This window comes from Malania oleifera, chromosome 9 (assembly GCF_029873635.1).
Source record: "Malania oleifera isolate guangnan ecotype guangnan chromosome 9, ASM2987363v1, whole genome shotgun sequence".
NCBI lineage: Eukaryota > Viridiplantae > Streptophyta > Magnoliopsida > Santalales > Ximeniaceae > Malania > Malania oleifera.
Window position 1 is genome coordinate 44,382,072 of NC_080425.1, and position 12,514 is coordinate 44,394,585.

Sequence of the window (12,514 nt, forward strand, 5' to 3'; positions counted from 1 at the left end):
TTTATGTGATTTAATAAGTAACTTATGAGACCTAATATATTCAATTTGCAGTTTTTCATAAATAGGCATGCTCTCACTATCACTATTATCATATCATTCACAATCAGACACATCATTCAAATCAGCATATGAATCATTTTCAGATTTGTCTACTAAAGCAGAAGAAATAGAGATAAGCTCATCTTTAGTTAACACAACACAACCATGGTTACCTCCCTCAAGATCAGTAGAACCTGAGTCGCATGAAGAGATGACTTCCTTTTGCATGGACGCACCATATCTCATCTCAAGTTCATCCCAAATCTGCTTAGCATTACTACACGCCATAACCTCACATAAAACATTAGAATCTAAAGCATGCAGTAAGGTATTCATAGCATCAAAATTTACTTGTTTTAAGTTCCTGTCATGGTCATTCATTTCACACTGAGATTTAGAAACATCAGTACACCCAATAGATTTCATAAGCACATAATCACCCTGATCAATGACTTTCCAAAATTTCTAATTTAAGAACTTTCACATACACAGTCATTCTGAATTTCCATACAGCATAGTTATCACCATAGAATACAGGTGGGTGTGCGACCAATCTTCCCTCATATGAAGTGGATGCACTAACACAAGCCATCATGATCTTTTACTAAATGACATCTAAGTCTAAGTTACGAGGCTCTGATACCAATTGTTAGCTTTGGTGCAAGCCCAAGAGGGGGGGTGAATTGGGAATTTAAAATTTATTGCCAAGGTTAACTAGTTTTATCAACTGCGAAATTCGGCCTAGGGTCAATCTACACAACATCAAACAAACATACACGTGCAGTGAATGTAAAGTGCGGAAAGTAAACAGTGCACGCAATATGTTATCGAGGTTCGTAAAAATTACCTACGACCCCGCCTTGGCCACACCATCACAAGGATTACCACTATAATGCTCACTTAAATGGGTGGAGTGGCACCTAAAAAACCCAGGTCAATTCAAGGGGTTGATCTCAACCAACACACCTTAACAGGATGGCGCACCTAGCTTTCCTAACCGGATCTAAGCCAATCCGGGACTATTTCACAAGACTAGTATCCCTCTTCAGGGCCGTGTCAGGAATACAAGCATTGTGTATATAAAGTTTGTACACGAAAATACGCTTCTAGACAAGAAGATGTGTGCACCAATACAGCTCAATCAATATTGCTAGCACGAATGATATGTAAATATGCTCAGTTCTCTAATGTGTGCTAAACACTCAATCAAGTATAAATTTTCAGTCCAAATCTAAAGTGTATATCCAAGTAAGATTTGAAACACAATATGTGAACAACACAAAATCAAATCAGGGTTTCGAATATGTTGAGCAAGTTAAATCAAACAAACTCAATAAAACATTCTAATATACGAAGCACAATGGAGTTGTTTGCAGGACTAGCTTTTTGAAAAGGATTTTTGCACACCAAAATCTAGGTTTAGGTATCTTGCAATGATAATGCAAGAACCACAACCTTCAAAGTCTTTCCACACAAAATTTATCAAATGAAATCGGTGGAAGAACTTTACTGCTAAACTCTCAAAGAAAATCAATCAAACAATAATACAAATGAGAGTTCTAGCTAGATAGATTAAGCACAATAACCTTAGAGATACTCACAATGCTTAAAGATATCAATAGTGAGAAGTATGTGAGTGTTCGGAAGAGTATTTGGCTAATATAGGGTTTTGGATGTTGAGAGAATTTTTCCCTAATCAAGTTTGCTAATCCTTTGCTAATTATAACAAATGAATGAGTATTTATAGGCAAAGAGAATTTTTTTTATCATTGGGGACACAATGGGTATAATTAAAATTTTTTCAAAAGCCATTAAGAAAATTAACCCTATTTACCCCATTTCAAAATTAGTAAAAAATATTTTAAGCCACGAGGTTCGGATGCTCAACCTGAAGTTCGGGTGCCCGAATAGACATAGTCAAAAATCCAACTTTTAGTGGTTTGGGTGCTCGAAGAGTGAGTCGGTCGGCCGAACAAAAGTCGGTAACATTTGTTCGTCAGTTCAGGTGCCCAGCTCATAGTTCGGTTAACCGAACAGATCAATTTGGTCGCCCGAGCCAATTTTTGAACGTAAACGTTCAGGTGTCTAGGTTGTTGAAAAGTAATCTGACACAGGTTCGGGTGCCCGAGGGAGATGCACTCAAAAGTGGCTCAGGTGCCCAAATCGCCAAGTCAACATTTGACTTGTTCGGTCACCCAAGCCACTTTACACGACATATGTTGGGTCGCCCGAACCCTCTCAATATTTTCCATTAAGTTCAATTTTTAGGCTAAGTTGATTCTCCTGATATGATAAGTGATGTTGGGGACTTGTGTACTAAATGTAGGTACCTAAAGTCCAACTATGGTCAATTTGAGCATACCTCCCTACCATGTATGATGCAAATTATTACAAGTCATAGGAGTGCACAGTCCATAATTAAATTTACATCCTAGAATGAAGAAAAGAAATAATGAATACAAATACACAACACAATTCTTCATCTTCGGCACGAACACCGCACGCCGTCATGATTTCTCTTTTAGTTTGAAGGCGCGCACACGGTGAACCTGCATGCAATCCTTAGTACAACCATCAGTACCAAGAGCACTTGTCATAATCAAAACTAGGTGTGACCTATCAGGTCAACACTAGGTCCTAGCTCTGGCCAACTCCTAAACTCCCTTAGGTTTAGAGGTCGATGGATTGGGGAGTCTACGAGCAGCACCAGTGTGTTGCTGAGGATTTTCAACAAGATTTTCAAAGAGAATCCATGCTTCATTCTCATGCCTTGTGAGGAAAGTACCTCCACACGAGGCATCTAACATAGATCTACCCCTCTTTATTAACCCTTCATAAAATGTTTGAACTAATTGCCACATGGGGACCTGATGGTGTAGGCATTTACAGAGTAAGTCTCTAAAGTGCTCCCACGTCTCAAAGAAAAGTTCCCCATCCGTTTGTGTGAAACTTGTGATTGCCCTTCGCAGCTAGTTAGTCTTCTCGATTAGGAAGTACATTTTCAAGAATTCATGTTGCATAGTGGTGTAGTGGAGTTAAGCATTAAAAGAAGCCAAGGAGAATTTGGAGGATCTAAAGCTCGAATTCAAACGTTTAGCCAAACTGAAGAAACTTCAGAACATAAATGGACAAGAAGATGATGCTCGACCATGTGCCACGACCAGCAAACAACAGGGGCAACTTAGTCTTCCACTACAAACTCCACGGTTCAGACTGAGATCGAATTGCTACAAGGTTCGACCAAGTGCTCGACCAAGTGACCCACTAGGGTGACCATGTCGAGATGCTAAGATAGAACTGAATTTTAGAAGTACCGAGAGTCTCATCGAAGTGCTCGACCAAGAGACCTTTAGGGGCGACTATGTCAAGATACTAAGATTTCCTAAAGACAGAGACACTACATGTCTCAACCATCAACTCGACCATCAAGACCTTGAGGCACAATGAAGTCGAAGGCATTGGAGATTCGAATCCCTAACTTCCCAGGAGTCTCGACCAGGGTGCACACAAGAATGATGAAGGAGCGACTTGGTTGACAGCGGCGATCTACCATGCGAGATCTTTTGCAAACCTTCCTGAATTGCAAAACAAACTTGGTAAAAGCCTATAAGTATTTTCTATGAACACGAGCTCCGAGTTCCTCTTTGGCCTCTCTTAGGTTAGTGATAGATTTAAGATGTCATTCAGAGCCAAGATAGATTAGAAGTAGCATAATTTTCAATTCCTGTTTCGATGTGTACATGAGGTGTTCATTGGCCTATGACAACCGGTGCCATTCGTGTGATATCCACGTATATTATACAATCACTCCATTTGTAATTCCTGACATTAATGGTAGACGTTCTAAATAATAAAGGGATGATCTTTTTACTCTTGCTTTCATTTACATGCTTTCATTTACTGCTTTCCATTTACCTATTGTGTGTTTGATGAAGGATTGCAAACAAGGATAAGTAGTTCTACGTATCAGTAAAAGGGAAATAGTTAGCTAAGGAACCGTGGAGGTGTTCTTTTATCGTTGAGACATGGTATACTTTGGTTCCCGCCCATGCTCTGAATGGTTGGTGCACCCTTGCTACCCTATGCCCTCGATCACCCCTCTCCCACTTTGGCCTGCTCGAGTTAGTAATTCTATGGAAGTCTGGATGAATGTAGATAGAAACATGGCATCCAACATCTTATTCGGACCACAATATTGCTTTGTAGGAGTAGGGTAACTCATAAATTTACTTTCTTTCCAATAATATAGATTTACTCGCTTTTATTTAATCACTTCTCAGTAGTTAGAAATACCCACCATTGCAAAACATCACCTTTTACTTCTTTTTCATAACTATGCCATAATAAACTAACTTGGAAGTGGTTTACTAACTACGCTTCAAGTCCGTGTGGATCGATACCTAACTTACCCACTTTCTTATGAACTTGGGATAGTTAGGTTTATAGATATTATTTTTTGTAGTTAAGGACCCAAGCCTTGGCGAGCCTACCAAATTTTGGCACCATTGCCGAGGACTTGGCTACGTTTATAAGCCAACCTCCATTTTAGAGTATTGTTGCCTTGTTCTTTTGATTTTCTCTCCTTTTGTATTCACTTTCTTATCTAATTTCTATTTTCTTTCTTAATTTTTTTGTTTTTTATTTTTGAAGTTTGAATCTGTGTGCTTATACGTGTATATGTTCGGTCTGCGTTCTTTGGAACTTGAAATAATTCCCATAGATCTTGATATTGAAAAATCCCATAGGTCCCTTAGGAAACCTATTTCTACTCCAAAGAAAGTTAAGTCGTCTAAACTTAAAGCAATGGCTGAAGATAACCCACTAGTTCCTGCTAAACAAATCTCGGAACCCCATGCTCCTCACCTACTTGTGGTGGGAGAGCAACACTTGAGGCCTCTTAGAGACTACTTTGTACCTAATGCATACACATCGCCCTCCTGTATCCGGTTCTCAGATGTTCGGGCAACCCAATTTGAGATTAAGACTTCGAACATCACGATGCTACCCAACTTTCATAGAAACTCTACTGAAAATCCTTATCAGCATCTGGATGAGTTCTTGGAAATTTTTTCCACCATATGCATCCCTAATTTTAGTGATGATGCCCTCCATCTTAGGATTTTCTTGTTCTCTCAAAAGATAAAGCCAAATACTAGCTGACGTCCTTAGAACCAAACTTAGTGACCAACTAGGCCACCATGCAACACTAATTTCTTAAAAAGTACTTCCCAATCGAGAAGACTAATCATCTTCGAAGAGCCATCACAAGTTTCTCACGAATGGATGGGGAACTTTTTTTCGATACGTGGGAGTGCTTTAGGGACCTACTCCATAAATTCCCACATCACTAGGTCCCCAGTGGCAATTAGTCCAAACTTTCTACAAAGGGTTGGCAAAGAGAGATAGGTCTATGGTTGATGTGTCGTGCGGAGGTATTTTCCTCACTAAGCATGAAAATGAGGCCTGGAATCTCTTTAAAAATCTGGCAAAAAATTCTCAGTAGCATATGGCTGCCACTCGTAGACTTCCTAATCCATCAAAATCTAAACTATAAGGAGTTTATGAGTTGGCCATTGGCCAAGACCTAGCCGCGACCTTGCATGCCATATCTAAAAAGTTAGATCAATGTCTGTCATTAGGACCACAAACAACAATGTGTGCAGAGGTTTGTGCAATCTACTCTGACCCTTCCCATACATGTTACAATTGCCCTCACGTGCATTCCCAACCTGAGCTTGTGCAGGAGGAAGTAAAGGCCACTCATAATTGGTACGATAAGACATCTAACGAACATTATGGGGTAGAATATGAACCGAACGCAGGCCTCTCATTATACCCAGAGCAAGCCCCAGGCGGTGACCATATCTCAAAATAGCATACTGTCAGCCAAACAAGGTGAGAAGCAACTTAGCATGGGGAAGTGATTACACACCAAAACTGCATAATTGGGCATCGTAACCCAGGCTTTATGGCTTATATTTTTAATTAAATGTCCAATTATATCCAATATTTTAATAAAGTGCCAAATTTATACTTTTTAAGTTTTATTGCATAATTTATGAATTTTTGGTAATTTTTTATCGCAGGAAAATTCTCGGGAACCAAAACCAGCACCTGTTCGTAATTTGTGCATAACTTTCCCATCTGAGCTCCGATTGAGACAATTTAAATTTTTGGAGAAATAGGAAAGGATTATCTACAACTTATATGTTTTTAGTTTTGAGCAAAACGGGCTCTAAAAAGGTCAAATTTGGCAGTGAACAAAGAACAAAAAAAAAGAAAAAAAAAAAAGAAAGAAAAAAAATATGTAATAGTTGGGTTGTTGATGTGACCCGGCCTGCACTTTTTTCAATTGGTTCAAGACACTCAGATCCTAGGGCAGCAACTCTTCTTCCCTTTAAATAGTTTCTTTGTCCTCCTTTTGTGTTGTTGGGCACTACCCCCAGCCAAACTCTCACTCTCTTCTCTCCTCTCCCTCGCTCTCTTCTTCTCTTTCCGAGCCCTCTCTTCTTCCTTCTTCCCCTATTCCTCTTCCTTCTCTTTTACTCTCTCCCAATCCTAGAAGTTGCCTGAGACCACCAGCTACAACACCATCCGCCAGCTTTCCTCTGCTCACACACCAGTCCCAACAACCTGAGCTAGTCACAAGCAGACCTCTGGCCCCTCCATCCACTGCTACTCATCAGACCAGCCGAGCTCTTTGCAACCTCCAGCACCATCCTCCACGAACAGAGCACCAGTAGCCGAGGTTACTACAGTGGTAGCAGAGCACCTGCGGCCATCTTCTCTGATGAGCCAACTCCAGCTCCTTTACTGTCCAACCGAGCCAGCTACTCCTCCAAACTCACGACCATCTCTCTCTCTCTCTCTATTTTTCTCTCTTTTTATTTTCTCTCTTATTATTTCTTTATTCTCCTTTGTACAATTAATACTCTGTTATGTAGTTATTATTATTTTATTTTTAAGGTTTATAAGGTGATTTAATTTTGCTTCTCTCTCTCTCTCTCTTGTTTTTATTTATTTATTTATTTATTATTTAACTGAATATTAGTATAGTTTTAATTTTTTTCCTTAGTAATTAATTTTAATCAGATTAAGTTCGGGTTCATTCTAAAATAAAATAAAAATAAAAATAAAAAAAAAGAATAAAATAAATTAAAAAATTGTTTTTCTAATCGTAGGTTTGATTTAATTTAGGGTCGGTTCTATTCAAAGTTAGTATTTTTTTTTATCGTGTTTCATTGCCTTTTGAATGCTAATTTTTCATTCAAGTTCATGGTTGCATTAAATTGTGATTTTGTTTCAAGTTCTTAATTTTGTTAAAGGTTTGGTTTTTATTACGCGTGTGGGTTTGGTTGAGTTTTCGTTGTGATTCCGGGTTCAAAGTTGTCATCTTTAATTAGCGCATGTTTCGATATTTCCTTAAGTAGATTAGGGTTTCCATTGTTGCTTTTAAATTAGTGTTTGTTAGGTTTAGGGTTTTCATTTGTGTTTTCATTTAATTTGTCAAACCTAAGTCTCCACAATCTTGAAGATACTCGAATCTGGACTAAGTTCAGTAACTTTTTATTTTCGATTAGAAAAACGTGAAATTTGAAATTAAACACATTCCCTAAGGAGACGATCTAACCCTTGGACTAAATATTACACGACAAAACTCCTATACTTGGGATAGCTTTCGAGCTGCTCATTTTTCGAGTGAGTAAAGTTTTTGGTGCCACTACCGAGGAATGTCGGTTTTAGTCTCAAATTAGCATTTTTCTCGTCATTTTAATTCGATTTATGAAAAAAAAAAGGAGAAAACAAAAACAGAAAAAAAAAAATTGAGTTTTGAAAAAAAAAAAATAAACACATAAATATGGTTGCACCTGCACTGCGCACGATAATGGACTTTTTGCAGCTTGAATACACCACTACATCCTCTTTCACTTTTCCTAATGAAGAACTTGATTTCATGACGTAGCACGGGAGGAAGTCATTGTTACCTCAATTCTACGGGAGGAAATCTGAGTGTCCTTATCAGCACCTGTCAGAGTTCGAGTTGACTTGCAATATTTTTTTTTCTCTCGTGCTAGAACTAATGAATCTACTAGACTACATTTATTTCTTGGCTCTTTAAAGGATAGAATGCAGATGTGGTTTAATTCTTTGAGACCTCACTCTATCACTAATTGGTTTGATATGGAGCGTGAATTTCTACATGCATTTTATCCCTCACAGAAAACTTAATTTTTGTAAGAACAAATTCTTAATTTTGTGTAATAGGATGATGAGACATTTTGGGCTTGCTGGGAGCAATTTAAGGATCTGCTAAGTACTTGCCCACATCACGGGTTTGACTCATGGAGGTTAGCTGATTGTTTTTATACTGCTCTTATCCCTGATTGCAAGTACTTTGTCTAGACCATGTCTAATGGAGAGCTCGTCAGCGAGGATCCAAATCAAGTATTATCATTCTTTGATTACTTAGCTGACAATGTCTCACAGTGGAACACACGATACACTGCACAGCCTATTAGCACAATCGGTGGTGGAGATGTATATGAGCCACCAAACCACCCAGATATTCCTCCGCCTCAATACCAATCCCAACAGATCCCTCAAAGCTATACACCGTCAGACCTGTTTGAGGAAAGCATGACACAGATCGCAGACATGTTCCAGAAGTTCATGCAAACTCAAGTCAATCATCCTAATGAATTGCGAGACACCATTAATGTGATAAGCACGCATTTGGACATCTTAGAAAGAGAAGAATTGCTCGCAGAACCTCAACCTAGTCCTCAAAAGTACCAGCAACCACAACAACAAATGCACGATGTTCTCTTTGAGACAGCAAAAGCCGCCATTACTCCGAGAAGCGAGAAAGAAGTTCCCCAACATGAGATGCTCATTGCCGGACAACCAATTGTCCCAGCACAAGAAGTTACAGCTGAATCAGAAGAGGGCAAAGAAAAATCAAAAGAAACGGGCCCTAAAGTGGAGTAGTTAGTTTATGAGAAGACTGATACCAATATAGAGTACCAACCTACGGTACCTCATACTCAGAGCTTAGAATCCGTGGAACCATCACTCCCACCTGAATTAGATGTCAAGGAGCTCAATGTGGAGGTAGACCCTTGTAGTGGTGAGATGATATGTACACTCAATAAAAAGGGTGACCAGACTGGTCCGAATCTAAATTTCAAGGAACCAGGTGAAACTTGCAATGTTAATGTTTCTGAAGAACTAAAGGTAATTGTTATAATAACTCTCCCTCAAATGTTAGTTCGTAAAGAAGCAAATTTCCTGGACACGATGTTGAATAAAGACCCTTTCTTGTCAAAACATGAGGGTCGACTTGCACACATATTATTTGGTATATTGACGTGTATTAATTCATTTGAGGCTAATTTTTGTGCAGGTATGAAGACTAATCGATTATGGCGGCTTAAATTTGGAGACCTGCCGGTGCAATTTATAGACCTACGACCACCAAAAGAAATTTCTCCTGAGCCTCCGCCAGACAATTGTAATGTTTTTATTTTCCTTCTTTTCCTTTTATTTTATCTTATTTTATTTTTAGTTAGTTTTTAGGTCCATTTTCTCGTAATTCAGTCTTTCTTTTCGATTACCCCGTCACTCAGGTACACCTTACTTTTCTCATGCACAGTCATTTCTATTTCCTTTATACTTTCACATTGAGTACAATGTTCCACTTTAGTTTGTGGTGGGGGGGGGTGAGCATTCGCATGTGACACTGTGCACATACATGTACCGAGTTTTATATGGGTTTTATATTATCAAAATAAAAAAAAACAAAAAAATCAAAAATCAAAAAGAAAGAGAGAATGAAATAGGAGTACTGAGGAATTACACTGCATTATGCCATGCTTAACACTTACTCATACCCTTCACGTACTTGCATATAACCTAAGAATTACACACTTAAGTCATTTATGCGTAGTTTCTCTTTATATGATTATTATTACTCCATGAAGACTTGATTGGTAGTACACTCGTGTTAATCTGGCTATATAATTTCTTGTATTTACATGGCATCTCATGAGACTAAATAAACATATTCACGTGATTCATTGCACTTAGGGTTTCCTATGAGCACTGAAAGAACACAAGTGGCCACTATGACACCTTGTGAGATATCCTTGAGCTATTTATCGTCCTTTTAAGCATTAACATCAAATCAAAGTTCACATAACTCAGGTCTCTTTTTCTTGGATGATTCTTTGTACACTAGTCTCTATCTTTGATTTTATAACCTAGAGGTGACACCTAGTGGGGAGATAGAAACCTAGGTCTTGTAGCCTACGCAAGATATAAAGGTTAAGCCACCCCTAGAGATAGACTTAGTTCATGGACCATTATTCGAGCTCAATTCCCATTGATTGTTTGAAGATTACAAAAGAAGTCTAAAGATTGTCCTAATTGATCAAGAAAAGACAAAAAATGAAGAATGAGCAAAAGAAAGAATAAGCAATAAACATGCACATGAAATGAAATGCTAATGTCGGCTCCACATAAATATCACAAAAAGTCAAGGACACGACACATATTTTTCACATATGAAGATTCTTCAACTGGTTAATGCCTCATATTTATTCACAACAAGTTTATGAATGAGTTGATCTAGGGTGGTCTCGGTTGGATATGACGAGTAGGTGAAAAGATGCTACGGTGAAGGACCCAACACCTCATAGATAGGCTAGATCCTTTCCAGACTAGTCCACTCCATATACTTAGCGTTTGTTCCTTTTAATATGTGAGACGTTTGATCGCGACACTCCTCCTCACATATGATGAGTGAACAAAATTTCTCTGAGTGTTCTTGAGGGTGTACCAGTTAGGCCGAGTCAAAGCGACCATTCTGTAAGTGTCCACTGGTATCCTAGGTGTACCGAGTCACACACATCACACACACCTCGAGAGTTTACCTGCTTATTCTCAGACTTATATGACTGCATTAACTCTAAATTGTGCCGCCGGTTAACTTCATGTGAGTATAATGTTCTTAAATGACACAGAAACAATGAAACTTGCATGAGTGATGTGCTTCGGAGTTGTGTACATTGAATATAAACAATTTGTGTGAAATTCAGTTATATTCTCGTATGTGAAACGGTATGGTTGTGTCGCATGTGCATTAATTTCATGTTCACTAAAGTTTGTAGTTGTAGGCACTACCCTGAAATTCATTCATGTCATTTGCTAGAGACTAGCAAAACGTTAGTTGCAGGGTGTGATTACACGTCAAAACTGCGTAATTGGGCATCCTAACCCGGACTTTACGACTTATATTTTTAATTAAATCTCCAATTACAGCCAATATTTTAATAAAGTGCAAAATTTATAATTTTTGAGTTTTATTGCATAATTTATGAATTTTTGGTAATTTTCTATCGTATGAAAATTCTTGGGAACCAAAATTGGCACCTGTTCGTAATTTGCACATAACTTTTGCTTCCAAGCTTTGATTGAGACAATTTAAATTTATGGAGAAAGAGGTAAGGATTATCTATAACTTTTTTTTTTTGAGTTTCAAGCCAAACGGGCTCCAGGAAGGTCAAATTTTGTGGTGAGCAGAGTAAAAAATTGAAAAAAAAAAAGAAAGAAAAAAATAAATAATGGTTGGGTTGTTGATGTGACCCGGCCATGCAGACCAGGTCATCGTTTTCTAGTTGGTTCAGGACACCCGGATCCTAGGGCAGTAGCTCTTCTTCACTTTAAATAGTTTCTTTCTCCTCCTTTTGTGCTGTTGGGCGCTACCCCCAACCAAACTCTCCCTCTCTTCTCTCCTCTCCCTCGCTCTCTCTTTCTCTTTCCGAACCCTCTCTTCTTCCTTCTTCCCCTATTCCTCTTCCTTCTCTTTTACTCTCTCCCAATCCCAGTAGTTTCCTGAGACCACCAACTACAACACCATCTACTAGCTTTCCTCTGCTCACACACTAGTCCCAACAACCTGAGCCAGTCACAAGCAGACCTCTGGCCCCTACATCCACTGCTACTCATCAAACCAGCCGAGCTCTTTGCAACCTCTAGAAGTATCTTCCACGAATAGAGCACTAGCTACCGAGGTTATTGCAACAGCAGCAAAGCACCTGCGGCCATCTTCTCCGATGAGCCAACACCAGCTCCTCTACTGTCCAACTGAGCCAGCTGCTCCTCCAAACTCACGACCATCTCTCTCTCTCTTTTTCTCTCTTTTTATTCTCTCTTATTATTTCTTTGTTCTCCTTTATACAGTTAAATACCCTGCTATGTAGTTATTGTTATTTTATTTTTAATGTTTATAAGGTGATTTAGTTTTGCTTCTCTCTCTCTTGTTTTTATTTATTTATTTATTTGTTATTTAACTGAATATTAGTATAGTTTTAATTTTTTTTCCTTAGTAATTAATTTTAATCAGATTAAGTTCAGATTCATTCTAAAATAAAAAATTAAAAAGAAAGAGAGAATAAAATAAAAAATAAAATTGTTC

At 38.4% G+C, this 12,514-nt stretch overlaps 2 non-coding genes across 2 annotated transcripts; one reads left to right on the forward strand and one right to left on the reverse strand.

Annotated features, from left to right (window-relative positions):
• The first annotated feature begins 2,904 nt into the window (after positions 1 to 2,904).
• Positions 2,905 to 3,010, forward strand: LOC131165117 (small nucleolar RNA R71). Its single transcript, XR_009139439.1, has one exon. It is a non-coding gene; the product is annotated as a small nucleolar RNA R71 (small nucleolar RNA).
• Positions 3,011 to 5,286: 2,276 nt separating this feature from the next.
• LOC131165141 (small nucleolar RNA R71) lies at positions 5,287 to 5,392 on the reverse strand. Its single transcript, XR_009139462.1, has one exon. It is a non-coding gene; the product is annotated as a small nucleolar RNA R71 (small nucleolar RNA).
• Positions 5,393 to 12,514: the final 7,122 nt, after the last annotated feature.